This window comes from Oncorhynchus clarkii, chromosome 26 (genome assembly GCF_045791955.1).
Source record: "Oncorhynchus clarkii lewisi isolate Uvic-CL-2024 chromosome 26, UVic_Ocla_1.0, whole genome shotgun sequence".
Lineage (NCBI taxonomy): Eukaryota > Metazoa > Chordata > Actinopteri > Salmoniformes > Salmonidae > Oncorhynchus > Oncorhynchus clarkii.
The window spans coordinates 50267055-50284332 of record NC_092172.1 but is presented as its reverse complement, the minus strand read 5'-3'; the positions used below and the strand labels follow the sequence as shown (position 1 = coordinate 50284332).

At 46.8% G+C, this 17278-nt stretch overlaps 1 protein-coding gene across 1 annotated transcript in view; it reads right to left on the bottom strand.

Moving 5' to 3' along the window:
- LOC139384429 (sodium/hydrogen exchanger 5-like) overlaps window positions 1–17278 on the bottom strand; it is a 76593-nt gene that overhangs the window by 42851 nt on the left and 16464 nt on the right. The window lies entirely within an intron of this gene.

The window sequence follows — 17278 nt, the reverse complement described above, 5'->3', positions numbered from 1 at the left end:
CAGCAGAATCACATCAGATAACACCAGGCCCAGCAGAATCACATCAGATGGTACCAGGCCCAGCAGAATCACATCAGATGGTACCAGGCCCAGCAGAATCACATCAGATGGTACCAGGCCCAGCAGAATCACATCAGATGGTACCAGGCCCAGCAGAATCACATCAGATGGTACCAGGCCCAGCAGAATCACATCAGATGGTACCAGGCCCAGCAGAATCACACCAGATAGTACCAGGCCCAGCAGAATCACATCAGATGGTACCAGGCCCAGCAGAATCACATCATATGGTACCAGGCCCAGCAGAATCACATCAGATAGTACCAGGCCCAGCAGAATCACATCAGATAGTACCAGGCCCTGCAGAATCACATCAGATAGTACCAGGCCCAGCAGAATCACATCAGATGGTACCAGGCCCAGCAGAATCACATCAGATGGTACCAGGCCCAGCAGAATCACATCAGATAGTACCAGGCCCAGCAGAATCACATCAGATAGTACCAGGCCCAGCAGAATCACATCAGATGGTACCAGGCCCAGCAGAATCACATCAGATAGTACCAGGCCCAGCAGAATCACATCAGATAGTACCAGGCCCAGCAGAATCACATCAGATGGTACCAGGCCCAGCAGAATCACATCAGATAGTACCAGGCCCAGCAGAATCAGATCAGATAGTACCAGGCCCAGCAGAATCACATCAGATAACACCAGGCCCTGCAGAATCACATCAGATGGTACCAGGCCCAGCAGAATCACATCAGATAGTACCAGGCCCAGCAGAATCACATCAGATAGTACCAGGCCCTGCAGAATCACATCAGATGGTACCAGGCCCAGCAGAATCACATCAGATAACACCAGGCCCAGCAGAATCACATCAGATGGTACCAGGCCCAGCAGAATCACATCAGATAACACCAGGCCCAGCAGAATCACATCAGATGGTACCAGGCCCAGCAGAATCACATCAGATGGTACCAGGCCCAGCAGAATCACATCAGATGGTACCAGGCCCAGCAGAATCACATCAGATGGTACCAGGCCCAGCAGAATCACATCAGATGGTACCAGGCTCTCAAGGATGATCAATGGAAATAGGATGCACCATATTTATGGAAATAAGGTATTTCAGATTTTTATTTTTAATACATTTGCAAATATTTCCAAAAACCTGTTTTCGCTTTGTCATTATGGGTTATTGTGATGTCATTATGGGTTATTGTGATGTCATTATGGGTTATTGTGATGTCATTATGGGTTATTGTGATGTCATTATGGGTTATTGTGATGTCATTATGGGTCATTGTGATGTCATTATGGGTTATTGTGATGTCATTATGGGTTATTGTGATGTCATTATGGGTTATTGTGTGTATATTGCTGATTAAAGGCTGCAACATAACAACATGTTTAAAAAAGTCAAGGGGTCTGAATACTTTTCAAACACATTGTGTGTTTTTTCTGCCATCACTACTGTCAACACACTACTGTCAACACACTACTGTCAACACACTACTGTCAACACACTACTGTCAACACACTACTGTCAACACTATCACATCGGCTACAGTACATCAGTTATCAGTCTGTTCTCTTGTTCCATCACTACTGTCAACACACTACTATCAACACACTACTGTCAACACACTACTGTCAACACACTACTGTCAACACACTACTATCAACACACTACTGTCAACACACTACTGTCAACACACTACTGTCAACACAGTACTGTCAACACACTACTGTCAACACACTACTGTCAACACACTACTGTCAACACACTACTGTCAACACACTACTGTCAACACACTACTGTCAACACACTACTGTCAACACACTACTATCAACACACTACTATCAACACACTACTGTCAACACACTACTGTCAACACACTACTGTCAACACACTACTGTCAACACACTACTGTCAACACACTACTGTCAACACACTACTATCAACACACTACTATCAACACACTACTATCAACACACTACTGTCAACACACTACTGTCAACACACTACTGTCAACACACTACTGTCAACACACTACTGTCAACACACTACTATCAACACACTACTGTCAACACACTACTGTCAACACACTACTATCAACACACTACTATCAACACACTACTGTCAACACACTACTGTCAACACACTACTGTCAACACACTACTATCAACACACTACTATCAACACACTACTATCAACACACTACTGTCAACACACTACTATCAACACACTACTATCAACACACTACTGTCAACACACTACTGTCAACACACTACTGTCAACACACTACTATCAACACACTACTATCAACACACTACTATCAACACACTACTGTCAACACACTACTGTCAACACACTACTGTCAACACACTACTGTCAACACACTACTGTCAACACACTACTATCAACACACTACTGTCAACACACTACTGTCAACACACTACTGTCAACACACTACTGTCAACACACTACTATCAACACACTACTGTCAACACACTACTATCAACACACTACTGTCAACACACTACTATCAACACACTACTGTCAACACACTACTATCAACACACTACTGTCAACACACTACTGTCAACACACTACTGTCAACACACTACTGTCAACACACTACTGTCAACACACTACTGTCAACACACTACTGTCAACACACTACTGTCAACACACTACTGTCAACACACTACTGTCAACACACTACTGTCAACACCATCACATCAGCTACAGTATATCAGTCTGTTCTCTTGTTCCATCACTACTGTCAACACCATCACATCAGCTATAGTATATCAGTCTGTTCTCTTGTTCCATCACTACTGTCAACACTATCACATCAGCTACAGTATATCAGTCTGTTCTCTTGTTCTATCACTACTGTCAACACTATCACATCAGCTACAATATATCAGTCTGTTCTCTTGTTCTATCACTACTGTCAACACTATCACATCAGCTACAGTATATCAGTTATCAGTCTGTTCTCTTGTTCCATCACTACTGTCAACACTATCACATCAGCTATAGTATATCAGTCTGTTCTCTTGTTCCATCACTACTGTCAACACTATCACATCGGCTACAGTATATCAGTCTGTTCTCTTGTTCTATCACTACTGTCAACACTATCACATCGGCTACAGTATATCAGTATGTTCTCTTGTTCCATCACTACTGTCAACACTATCACATCAGCTACAGTATATCAGTCTGTTCTCTTGTTCTATCACTACTGTCAACACTATCACATCAGCTACAGTATATCAGTTATCAGTCTGTTCTCTTGTTCCATCACCACTGTCAACACTATCACATCAGCTACAGTATATCAGTTTGTTCTCTTGTTCCATCACTACTGTCAACACTATCACATCAGCTACAGTATATCAGTCTGTTCTCTTGTTCCATCACTACTGTCAACACTATCACATCAGCTACAGTATATCAGTCTGTTCTCTTGTTCCATCACTACTGTCAACACTATCACATCAGCTACAGTATATCAGTCTGTTCTCTTGTTCCATCACCACTGTCAACACTATCACATCAGCTACAGTATATCAGTTTGTTCTCTTGTTCCATCACTACTGTCAACACTATCACATCAGCTACAGTATATCAGTTTGTTCTCTTGTTCCATCACTACTGTCAACACTATCACATCAGCTACAGTATATCAGTCTGTTCTCTTGTTCCATCACTACTGTCAACACTATCACATCAGCTACAGTATATCAGTCTGTTCTCTTGTTCCATCACTACTGTCAACACTATCACATCAGCTACAGTATATCAGTCTGTTCTCTTGTTCCATCACTACTGTCAACACTATCACATCAGCTACAGTATATCAGTCTGTTCTCTTGTTCCATCACTACTGTCAACACTATCACATCAGCTATAGTATATCAGTTATCAGTCTGTTCTCTTGTTCCATCACTACTGTCAACACTATCACATCGGCTACAGTATATCAGTCTGTTCTCTTGTTCCATCACTACTGTCAACACTATCACATCAGCTACAGTATATCAGTCTGTTCTCTTGTTCTATCACTACTGTCAACACTATCACATCAGCTACAGTATATCAGTTATCAGTCTGTTCTCATCACTGTCGCCAAGACCCCAGACAGCCATCTGCTGCATTACGAAACAATTCCAGAACGAACACAGAAGAGAAGGAAGCTGAACAGAGCGATAGATGAAGTGAGTTCCCTTGGAATTTGAAATGTGTCAATGTGGAGAGACGGTACGCTGAGAGCTCTGCACCACACACACACACACACACACACACACACACACACACACACACACACACACACACTAGAGCTACATGGCAGAGGTCCCAATGGCGCCCTACCTAATCTGTCCCATCTATTCAGAGGTCCCAATGGCATCCTACCTAATCTGTCCCATCTATTCAGAGGTCCCAATGGCGTCCTACCTAATCTGTCCCATCTATTCAAAGGTCCCAACGGCATCCTACCTAATCTGTCCCATCTATTCAGAGGTCCCAATTGCGCCCTACCTAATCTGTCCCATCTATTCAGAGGTCCCAATGGCATCCTACCTAATCTGTCCCATCTATTCAGAGGTCCCAATGGGGCCCTACCTAATCCGTCCCATCTATTCAGAGGTCCCAAATGGCGCCCTACCTAATCTGTCCCATCTATTCAGAGGTCCCAATGGCGTCCTACCTAATCTGTCCCATCTATTCAGAGGTCCCAATTGCGCCCTACCTAATCTGTCCCATCTATTCAGAGGTCCCAATGGGGCCCTACCTAATCTGTCCCATCTATTCAGAGGTCCCAATGGGGCCCTATCTAATCTGTCCCATCTATTCAGAGGTCCCAATGGGGCCCTACCTAATCTGTCCCATTTATTCAGAGGTCCCAATGGGGCCCTACCTAATCTGTCCCATCTATTCAGAGGTCCCAATGGCGCCCTACCTAATCTGTCCCATCTATTCAGAGGTCCCAATGGCGTCCTACCTAATCTGTCCCATCTATTCAGAGGTCCCAAATGGCGCCCTACCTAATCTGTCCCATCTATTCAGAGGTCCCAATGGGGCCCTACCTAATCTGTCCCATCTATTCAGAGGTCCCAATGGCGTCCTACCTAATCTGTCCCATCTATTCAGAGGTCCCAATGGGGCCCTACCTAATCTGTCCCATCTATTCAGAGGTCCCAATGGCGTCCTACCTAATCTGTCCCATCTATTCAGAGGTCCCAAATGGCGCCCTACCTAATCTGTCCCATCTATTCAGAGGTCCCAAATGGCGCCCTACCTAATCTGTCCCATCTATTCAGAGGTCCCAATGGGGCCCTACCTAATCTGTCCCATCTATTCAGAGGTCCCAATGGCGTCCTACCTAATCTGTCCCATCTATTCAGAGGTCCCAATGGGGCCCTACCTAATCTGTCCCATCTATTCAGAGGTCCCAATGGCGTCCTACCTAATCTGTCCCATCTATTCAGAGGTCCCAAATGGCGCCCTACCTAATCTGTCCCATCTATTCAGAGGTCCCAAATGGCGCCCTACCTAATCTGTCCCATCTATTCAGAGGTCCCAAATGGCGCCCTACCTAATCTGTCCCATCTATTCAGAGGTCCCAATGGGGCCCTACCTAATCTGTCTCAGACATTGTGGTGCCACAGCACGGCAGGGAAAGAAAAGTGTCTGAGATACTGAGGTAGAGAACCCAACACTTCTATGTAGTGGACAGTGTCTGAGATACTGAGGTAGAGAACCCAACACTTCAATGTAGTGGACAGTGTCTGAGATACTGAGGTAGAGAACCCAACACGTCAATGTAGTGGACAGTGTCTGAGATACTGAGGTAGAGAACCCAACACGCCAATGTAGTGGACAGTGTCTGAGATACTGAGGTAGAGAACCCAACACTTCAATGTAGTGGACAGTGTCTGAGATACTGAGGTAGAGAACCCAACACTTCAATGTAGTGGACAGTGTCTGAGATACTGAGGTAGAGAACCCAACACTTCAATGTAGTGGACAGTGTCTGAGATACTGAGACTGAGGTAGAGAACCCAACACTTCAATGTAGTGGACAGGGTCTGAGATACTGAGACTGAGGTAGAGAACCAACACTTCAATGTAGTGGACAGGGTCTGAGATACTGAGACTGAGGTAGAGAACCCAACACTTCAATGTAGTGGACAGGGTCTGAGATACTGAGACTGAGGTAGAGAACCCAACACTTCAATGTAGTGGACAGTGTCTGAGATACTGAGGTAGAGAACCCAACACTTCAATGTAGTGGGCAGTGTCTGAGATACTGAGGTAGAGAACCCAACACTTCAATGTAGTGGACAGGGTCTGAGATACTGAGACTGAGGTAGAGAACCCAACACTTCAATGTAGTGGACAGTGTCTGAGATACTGAGACTGAGGTAGAGAACCCAACACTTCAATGTAGTGGACAGGGTCTGAGATACTGAGACTGAGGTAGAGAACCAACACTTCAATGTAGTGGACAGGGTCTGAGATACTGAGACTGAGGTAGAGAACCCAGCATATGGAGACCTCCTGGTGTTCCCTAACAGTAAGGGGTTACTATGGAAACCTCATGGTGTTTCCTAACAGTAAGGGGTTACTATGGTAATCGATAATCAGGCCGTAATGAGATATAAGAGCTGTGCTGCCTAGTTAGTATGACATCACTCATGTAGAGCTCAGTTCATGGCCACTGTGTGTGTGTGTTAGTGATGTGTGTGTTTAGTAATGTTTGTGTGTTAGTGATGTTTGTGCCTGGTGTGTGTGCCTGGTGTGTGTATGTGTGTGTGTTAGTGTGGGCCTGGTGTGTGTGTGTGTATGTGTGTGTGTGTGTGTGTGTGTGTGTGGGCCTGTTCTATCTCTGCTCTCTCTGATGACCCCCCACCCACCCACACACACACAGTTCACACCCACACCTACATTTCCATGTCGTCATCAACAGTACCAGCTGCCCCTCTGCAAAACTGACTAGCGACCTACACGTTTATCACGACACATTAAACCACATTTAGGGGCTCCTGAGGGGACTAAGGTTCAATCCCGGGCTGTATCACAGTGGTCTAAGGTACTACAGACCTTGGTTCGATTCCAGGCTGTATCACAGCGGTCTAAGGCACTGCATCTAGGTGCTAGAGGCGTCACTACAGACCATGGTTCAATTCCAGGCTGTATCACAACAGGCAGTGACTGGGAGTCCCATAGGGCGGTGCACAATTGGCCCAGCGTCGTCCTGGTTAGTGTTTGGCCGGGGTAGACCGTCATTGTAAATAATGACTTGCATCATAATAATAATGTTTAAATACATTTAAAAAAAATGTGTAACGACACATAAAAACCACATTTATAAGGACACATAAAAACCACATTTATAAGGACACATAAAAACCACATTGATAAGGACACATCAAAACCACATTTATAAGGACACATCAAAACCACATTGATAAGGACACATAAAAACCACATTGATAAGGACACATCAAAACCACATTTATAAGGACACATAAAAACCACATTGATAAGGAAACATAAAAACCACATTGATAAGGACACATCAAAACCACATTTATAAGGACACATAAAAACCACATTGATAAGGACACATCAAAACCACATTTATAAGGACACATAAAAACCACATTGATAAGGAAACATAAAAACCACATTGATAAGGACACATCAAAACCACATTTATAAGGACACATAAAAACCACATTGATAAGGACACATAAAAAACACATTTATAAGGACACATAAAAAACACATTTATAAGGACACATAAAAACCACATTTATAAGGACACATAAAAACCACATTTATAAGGACACATAAAAACCACATTGATAAGGACACATAAAAACCACATTGATAAGGACACATAAAAACCACATTTATAAGGACACATAAAAACCACATTGATAAGGAAACATAAAAACCACATTGATAAGGACACATCAAAACCACATTGATAAGGACACATCAAAACCACATTTATAAGGACACATCAAAACCACATTGATAAGGACACATAAAAACCACATTGATAAGGACACATAAAAACCACATTTATAAGGACACATAAAAACCACATTTATAAGGACACATAAAAACCACATTTATAAGGACACATAAAAACCACATTGATAAGGACACATAAAAACCACATTGATAAGGACACATAAAAACCACATTGATAAGGACACATAAAAACCACATTGATAAGGACACATAAAAACCACATTTATAAGGACACATAAAAACCACATTTATAAGGACACATAAAAACCACATTGATAAGGACACGTAAAAACCACATTTATAAGGACACATAAAAACCACATTTATAAGGACACATAAAAACCACATTTATAAGGACACATAAAAACCACATTTATAAGGACACATCAAAACCACATTGATAAGGACACGTAAAAACCACATTTATAAGGACACATAAAAACCACATTTATAAGGACACATAAAAACCACATTGATAAGGACACATAAAAACCACATTGATAAGGACACATCAAAACCACATTGATAAGGACACATCAAAACCACATTGATAAGGACACATCAAAACCACGTGTGTGTTTGGGCCAGTAGTTCCATAAAGAGGAACAAGTCCATAATGATATTCAGCAATACCACTGAGGGCTTCTTCTGGATTACATCTTTACTATTTCAACTAGGACTGCTGTGTGGCTGGGTGAGTGTACGTGTGTGTGTGTTAGCCCGGTGTGTGTGTGTGTGTTAGCCTGGTGTGTGTGTGTGTGTGTGTGTGTGTGTGTGTGTGTGTGTGTGTGTGTGTGTGTGTGTTAGCCTGGTGTGTGTGTGTTAGCCTGGTGTGTGTGTGTGTTAGCCTGGTGTGTGTGTGTGTTAGCCTGGTGTGTGTGTGTGTGTGTGTGTGTGTGTGTGTGTGTGTGTGTGTGTGTGTGTGTGTGTGTGTGTGTGTGTGTGTGTGTGTGTAGCCTGGTGTGTGTGTGTGTATGTTAGTGTAGGCCTGTTGTATGTGTGTGTGTGTGTGTGTGTGTGTGTGGGCCTGTTCTATCTCTGCTCTCTCTGATGTCTGATATCTGATGTCTCAGAGCAGGCCTTGCCTCCTCCTCCTCTAATACACAGATCAGCTCTATACTGCTGCCTCCTCCTTCTCCAATACACTGATCAGCTCTATACTGCTGCCTCCTCCTCCTCTAATACACTGATCAGCTCTATACTGCTGCCCCCTCCTCTAATACACTGATCAGCTCTATACTGCTGCCTCCTCCTCCTATAATACACTGATCAGCTCTATACTGCTGCCTCCTCCTCCTCCTCTAATAAAATGATCAGTTCTATACTGCTGCCTCCTCCTCCTCCTCCTCCTCCTCTAATACACTGATCAGCTCTATACTGCTGCCTCCTCCTCCTCTAATACACTGATCAGCTCTATACTGCTGCCCCCTCCTCCTCTAATACACTGATCAGCTCTATACTGCTGCCTCCTCCTCCTCTACTACACTGATCAGCTCTATACTGCTGCCTCCTCCTCCTCTAATACACTGATCAGCTCTATACTGCTGCCTCCTCCTCCTCTAATACACTGATCAGCTCTATACTGCTGCCTCCTCCTCCTCTACTACACTGATCAGCTCTATACTGCTGCCTCCTTCTCCTCTAATACACTAACCAGCTCTATACTGCTGCCCCCTCCTCTAATACACTGATCAGCTCTATACTGCTTCCTCCTCCTCCTCTAATACACTGATCAGCTCTATACTGCTGCCCCCTCCTCTAATACACTGATCAGCTCTATACTGCTGCCTCCTCCTCCTATAATACACTGATCAGCTCTATACTGCTGCCTCCTCCTCCTCCTCTAATAAACTGATCAGCTCTATACTGCTGCCTCCTCCTCCTCTAATACACTGATCAGCTCTATACTGCTGCCTCCTCCTCCTCTAATACACTGATCAGCTCTATACTGCTGCCCCCTCCTCCTCTAATACACTGATCAGCTCTATACTGCTGCCTCCTCCTCTAATACACTGATCAGCTCTATACTGCTGCCCCCTCCTCCTCTAATACACTGATCAGCTCTATACTGCTGCCTCCTCCTCCTCTAATACACTGATCAGCTCTATACTGCTGCCTCCTCCTCCTCTAATACACTGATCAGCTCTATACTGCTGCCTCCTCCTCCTCTACTACACTGATCAGCTCTATACTGCTGCCTCCTTCTCCTCTAATACACTAACCAGCTCTATACTGCTGCCCCCTCCTCTAATACACTGATCAGCTCTATACTGCTTCCTCCTCCTCCTCTAATACACTGATCAGCTCTATACTGCTGCCCCCTCCTCTAATACACTGATCAGCTCTATACTGCTGCCTCCTCCTCTAATACACTGATCAGCTCTATACTGCTGCCCCCTCCTCCTCTAATACACTGATCAGCTCTATACTGCTGCCTCCTCCTCCTCTAATACACTGATCAGCTCTATACTGCTGCCTCCTCCTCCTCTAATACACTGATCAGCTCTATACTGCTGCCTCCTCCTCCTCTAATACACTGATCAGCTCTATACTGCTTCCTCCTCCTCCTCCTCTAATACACTGATTAGCTCTATACTGCTGCCCCCTCCTCTAATACACTGATCAGCTCTATACTGCTGCCCCCTCCTCCTATAATACACTGATCAGCTCTATACTGCTGCCCCCTCTAATACACTGATGAGCTCTATACTGCTGCCTCCTCCTCCTCCTCTAATACACTGATCAGCTCTATACTGCTGCCTCCTCCTCCTCTACTACACTGATCAGCTCTATACTGCTGCCTCCTCCTCCTCCTCTAATATACTGGTCAGCTCTATACTGCTGCTCCCTCCCCCTCTAATACACTGATCAGCTCTATACTGCTGCCTCCTCCTCCTCTAATACACTGATCAGCTCTATACTGCTGCCCCCTCCTCCTCTAATACACTGATCAGCTCTATACTGCTGCCCCCTCTAATACACTGGTCAGCTCTATACTGCGGCCTCCTCCTCCTCTACTACACTGATCAGCTCTATACTGCTGCCTCCTCCTCCTCTAATACACTGATCAGCTCTATACTGCTGCCCCCTCCTCTAATACACTGATCAGCTCTATACTGCTGCCCCCTCCTCCTCTAATACACTGGTCAGCTCTATACTGCTGCCCCCTCTAATACACTGATCAGGTCTATACTGCTGCCCCCCCCCCTCCTCTAATACTCTGATCAGCTCTATATTGCTGCCCCCTCCTCCTCTAATACACTGATCAGCTCTATACTGCTGCCTCCTCCTCCTCTAATACACTGATCAGCTCTATACTGCTGCCTCCTCCTCTAATACACTGATCAGCTCTATACTGCTGCCTCCTCCTCTAATACACTGATCAGCTCTATACTGCTGCCCCCCCCTCCTCTAATACTCTGATCAGCTCTATATTGCTGCCCCCTCCTCCTCTAATACACTGATCAGCTCTATACTGCTGCCTCCTCCTCTAATACACTGATCAGCTCTATACTGCTGCCTCCTCCTCCTCCTCTAACACTGATCAGCTCTATACTGCCTCCTCCTCTAATACACTGATCAGCTCTATACTGCCTCCTCCTCTAATACACTGATCAGCTCTATACTGCTGCCTCCTCTAATACACTGATCAGCTCTATACTGCCTCCTCCTCTAATACACTGATCAGCTCTATACTGCCTCCTCCTCTAATACACTGATCAGCTCTATACTGCCGCCCCCTCCTCTAATACACTGATCAGCTCTATACTGCTGCCTCCTCCTCCTCTAATAAACTGATCAGATCTATACTGCTGCCTCCTCCTCCTCCTCTAACACTGATCAGCTCTATACTGCCTCCTCCTCTAATACACTGATCAGCTCTATACTGCCTCCTCCTCTAATACACTGATCAGCTCTATACTGCTGCCTCCTCCTCCTCCTCCTCCTCTAATACACTGATCAGCTCTATACTGCTGCCTCCTCCTCCTCTACTACACTGATCAGCTCTATACTGCTGCCTCCTCCTCCTCTAATACACTGGTCAGCTCTATACTGCTGGCTCCTCCTCCTCTAATACACTGATCAGCTCTATACTGCTGCCTCCTCCTCCTCTAATACACTGATCAGCTCTATACTGCTGCCTCCTCCTCCTCTAATACACTGATCAGCTCTATACTGCTGCCTCCTCCTCCTCCTCCTCCTCTAATACACTGATCAGCTCTATACTGCTGGCTCCTCCTCCTCTAATACACTGATCAGCTCTATACTGCTGCCTCCTCCTCCTCTAATACACTGATCAGCTCTATACTGCTGCTCCACTATATGGCAGTGTGTTGTCCACTATACGGCAGTGTGGGGTCCACTATATGGCAGTGTGGGGTCCACTATATGGCAGTGTGGGGTCCACTATACGGCAGTGTGGGGTCCACTATATGGCAGTGTGGGGTCCACTATATGGCAGTGTGGGGTCCACTATATGGCAGTGTGGGGTCCACTATATGGCAGTGAAGTATGGGGTCCACTATATGGCAGTGTGGGGTCCACTATATGGCAGTGTGAGGTCCAGTATATGGCAGTGTGGGGTCCACTATATGGCAGTGTGGGATCCACTATATGGCAGTGTGGGGTCCACTATATGGCATTGTGGGGTCCGCTATATGGGTCCACTATATGGCAGTGTGGGGTCCACTATATGGCAGTGTGGGGTCCACTATATGGCAGTGTGGGATCCACTATATGGCAGTGTGGGGTCCACTATATGGCATTGTGGGGTCCGCTATATGGGTCCACTATATGGCAGTGTGGGGTCCACTATATGGCAGTGTGGGGTCCACTATATGGCAGTGTGGGATCCACTATATGGCAGTGTGGGGTCCACTATATGGCAGTGTGGGGTCCGCTATATGGGTCCACTATACGGCAGTGTGGGGTCCACTATACGGCAGTGAAGTATGGGGTCCACTATATGGCAGTGTGGGGTCCACTATATGGCAGTGTGGGATCCACTATATGGCAGTGTGGGGTCCACTATATGGCATTGTGGGGTCCGCTATATGGGTCCACTATATGGCAGTGTGGGGTCCACTATACGGCGGTGTGGGGTCCACTATACGGCAGTGAAGTATGGGGTCCACTATATGGCAGTGAAGTATGGGGTCCACTATATGGCAGTGAAGTATGGGGTCCACTATATGGCAGTGAAGTATGGGGTCCACTACATGGCAGTGAAGTATGGGGTCCACTATATGGCAGTGAAGTATGGGGTCCACTATATGGCAGTGAAGTATGGGGTCCACTATATGGCAGTGAAGTATGGGGTCCACTATATGGCAGTGTGGGGTCCACTATATGGCATTGTGGGGTCCACTATATGGCATTGTGGGGTCCACTATATGGCAGTGTGGGGTCCACTATATGTCAGTGTATTGTCCACTATATGGCGGTGTGGGGTCCACTATATTGCAGTGTGGGGTCCACTTACTGCAGTGTGGGGTCCACTATATGGCAGTGAAGTATGGGGTCCACTATACGGCAGTGAAGTATGGGGTCCACTATACGGCAGTGAAGTATGGGGTCCACTATACGGCAGTGTGCGGTCCGCTATATGGGTCCACTATATGGCAGTGTGGGGTCCACTATATGGCAGTGTGGGGTCCACTATATGGCAGTGTGGAGTCCACTATACGGCAGTGTGGGGTCCACTATACGGCAGTGTGGGGTCCACTATATGGCAGTGTGGGGTCCGCTATATGGGTCCACTATACGGCAGTGTGGGGTCCACTATATGGCAGTGTGTTGTCCACTATACGGCAGTGTGGGTTCCACTATACGGCAGTGTGGGGTCCACTATACGGCAGTGAAGTATGGGGTCCACTATATGGCAGTGAAGTATGGGGTCCACTATGTGGCAGTGAAGTATGGGGTCCACTATATGGCAGTGAAGTATGGGGTCCACTATATGGCAGTGAAGTATGGGGTCCACTATATGGCAGTGAAGTATGGGGTCCACTATATGGCAGTGTGGGGTCCACTATATGGCATTGTGGGGTCCACTATATGGCAGTGTGAGGTCCACTATATGGCAGTGTGGGGTCCACTATATGTCAGTGTATTGTCCACTATATGGCGGTGTGGGGTCCACTATATGGCAGTGTGGGGTCCACTTACTGCAGTGTGGGGTCCACTATATGGCAGTGAAGTATGGGGTCCACTATACGGCAGTGTGTTGTCCACTATATGGCAGTGTGTTGTCCACTATATGGTGGTGTGGGGTCCACTATATGGCAGTGTGGGGTCCACTATATGGCAGTGTGGGGTCCACTATATGGCAGTGTGGGGTCCACTATATGGCAGTGTGGGGTCCACTATATGGCAGTGTGGGGTCCACTATATGGCAGTGTGGGGTCCACTATATGGCAGTGTGGGGTCCACTATATGGCAGTGTGGGGTCCACTATATGGCAGTGTGGGGTCCACTATATGGCAGTGAAGTATGGGGTCCACTATACGGCAGTGAAGTATGGGGTCCACTATACGGCAGTGAAGTATGGGGTCCACTATACGGCAGTGTGCGGTCCGCTATATGGGTCCACTATATGGCAGTGTGGGGTCCACTATATGGCAGTGTGGGGTCCACTATACGGCAGTGTGGGGTCCACTATACGGCAGTGTGGGGTCCACTATACGGCAGTGTGGGGTCCACTATACGGCAGTGTGGGGTCCACTATACGGCAGTGTTGGGTCCGCTATATGGGTCCACTATATGGCAGTGTGGGGTCCACTATATGGCAGTGTGGGGTCCGCTATATGGGTCCACTATACGGCAGTATGGGGTCCACTATATGGCAGTGTGGGGTCCGCTATATGGGTCCACTATACGGCAGTGTGGGGTCCACTATATGGCAGTGTGTTGTCCACTATACGGCAGTGTGGGTTCCACTATATGGGTCCACTATATGGCAGTGTGGGGTCCACTATATGGCAGTGAAGTATGGGGTCCACTATATGGCAGTGAAGTATGGGGTCCACTATATGGCAGTGAAGTATGGGTCCACTATATGGCAGTGAAGTATGGGGTCCACTATATGGCAGTGAAGTATGGGGTCCACTATATGGCAGTGAAGTATGGGGTCCACTATATGGCAGTGAAGTATGGGGTCCACTATATGGCATTGTGGGGTCCACTATATGGCAGTGTGGGGTCCACTATACGGCAGTGTGTGGTCCACTATATGGCAGTGTGGGGTCCACTATACGGCAGTGTGGGGTCCGCTATATGGGTCCACTATATGGCAGTGTGGGGTCCACTATATGGCAGTGTGGGGTCCGCTATATGGGTCCACTATATGGCAGTGTGGGGTCCACTATATGGCAGTGTGGGATCCACTATATGGCAGTGTGGGGTCCACTATACGGCAGTGTGGGGTCCACTATATGGGTCCACTATATGGCAGTGTGGGGTCCACTATATGGCAGTGTGGGGTCCACTATATGGGTCCACTATATGGCAGTGTGGGGTCCACTATATGGCAGTGTGGGGTCCACTATACGGCAGTGTGGGGTCCACTATACGGCAGTGTGGGGTCCACTATATGGCAGTGTGGGGTCCACTATATGGCAGTGTGGGGTCCACTATATGGCAGTGTGGGGTCCACTATATGGCAGTGAGGTATGGGGTCCACTATATGGCAGTGTGGGGTCCACTATATGGCAGTGTGGGGTCCACTATACGGCAGTGTGGGGTCCACTATATGGCAGTGTGGGGTCCACTATATGGCAGTGTGGGGTCCACTATATGGCAGTGTGGGGTCCACTATATGGCAGTGTGGGGTCCACTATATGGCAGTGTGGGGTCCACTATATGGCAGTGTGGGGTCCACTATATGGCAGTGTGGGGAAAAACTCCTAGCAACAGAATCAGGCCAATTCTCTCTTCTGATTAATATCCAGAAAAGAGTCACCAAATGTTAAATTAATTTATAAACACATGACCCCCCCCCCCCCATCACAAAGCCCTCAACTGCCAAGAGGTGACTGTAGAGAAGAGTCCCAATCAGCCACCTGGTTCCAAGGCCCAATAAACTAACCACTACCAACCCAGACAAGTCTCCCTCAGGACAGCACAAAGCAAACATATATCACCTATTGGAAAAGAAATCACACAAAAAATGCTTCAATGTTATTTAGCTCTAAAACAGAGAGTAGATGGTTGCAGACTATTTTACCACCGTGATTGATGGAAAACACTAACTATGTACAGACTCAGCGAGCACAGTCTGGTAGACCTGGCCCAGAGAGGACAGGCTGGTAAACCTGGCTGCCCAGAGAGGACAGGCTGGTAAACCTGGCTGCCCAGAGAGGACAGGCTGGTAAACCTGGCTGCCCAGAGAGGACAGGCTGGTAGACATGGCTGCCCAGAGAGGACAGGCTGGTAGACCTGGCTGCCCAGAGAGGACAGGCTGGTAGACCTGGCTGCCCAGAGAGGACAGGCTGGTAGACCTGGCCTAGAGAGGACAGGCTGTGCTCATTCTGCCCCCACAAAGAGATAGAAACAGGGCTGCATTATCTGTCAAACTGTGACACATATTCTGACATAACAAATTCATTCTTCCCCAAAAATTATTAAATAATACGAAGAATTAGAAAACCTAAATGTCTGAAGAGAAATCAACATGCCGTGTTTTAGCAGCCAGATGTCTCCTGATACAACCTGAGGGACAGACAGATGTCTCCTGATACAACCTGAGGGACAGCCAGATGTCTCCTGAGGGACAGACAGATGTCTCCTGAGGGACAGACAGATGTCTCCTGAGGGACAGACAGATGTCTCCTGAGGGACAGACAGTGACTGAATGTAGGGTGGGCTCTAAGACTGACAGCTGGTACATTGGAAGTTCTTGGTTTATTTTACGACCAGAAGAAGAAGATGGGAGGGTGAATTATAAGAGAGACTGTTACCTGTTAGCCCATGGAGAACAGACTGTCCTCAGCTCAGTCTGCTAAACCCCAGAGAGACTGTCCTCAGCTCAGTCTGCTAAACCCCAGAGAGACTGATACCTGTTAGCCCATGGAGAACAGACTGTCCTCAGCTCAGTCTGCTAAACCCCAGAGAGACTGTTACCTGTTAGCCCATGGAGAACAGACTGTCCTCAGCTCAGTCTGCTAAACCCCAGAGAGACTGATACCTGTTAGCCCATGGAGAACAGACTGT